Raw genomic sequence first — 356 nt, forward strand, 5'->3', positions numbered from 1 at the left:
CTTTGTTTCTCTCTCCTCTGTTTCTTACCCCTCTCTGCACACCAAACGAAATACATTTAGTAGTCACACAACAACAATGTGCACCATGTTGGCCTAACTTGTTGTAGCACCAGATTGTTAGGAGATAAACATGCAAATACAACGTTATGGCAAAACACCAATTCTCTGCTAACTAGGTCAAGCGAGTAACAAACAGTTATAAAGAAACTGGGGTATTTTCGGTCTCAAAGCTCCAGCTTCCTCTAACAAATCCTTTGTTCTTGATAAGGAATGTTTAAAACAAATTTCTTTTGGGGGGTTTCGATGTAAATTAAAGTCGTGACTTCATATAGCGTTTTCTTGGATCTCTTAGGGTG

The sequence above is a fragment of the Penaeus monodon genome, chromosome 27 (assembly GCF_015228065.2).
Source record: "Penaeus monodon isolate SGIC_2016 chromosome 27, NSTDA_Pmon_1, whole genome shotgun sequence".
Classification (NCBI taxonomy): Eukaryota; Metazoa; Arthropoda; class Malacostraca; order Decapoda; family Penaeidae; genus Penaeus; species Penaeus monodon.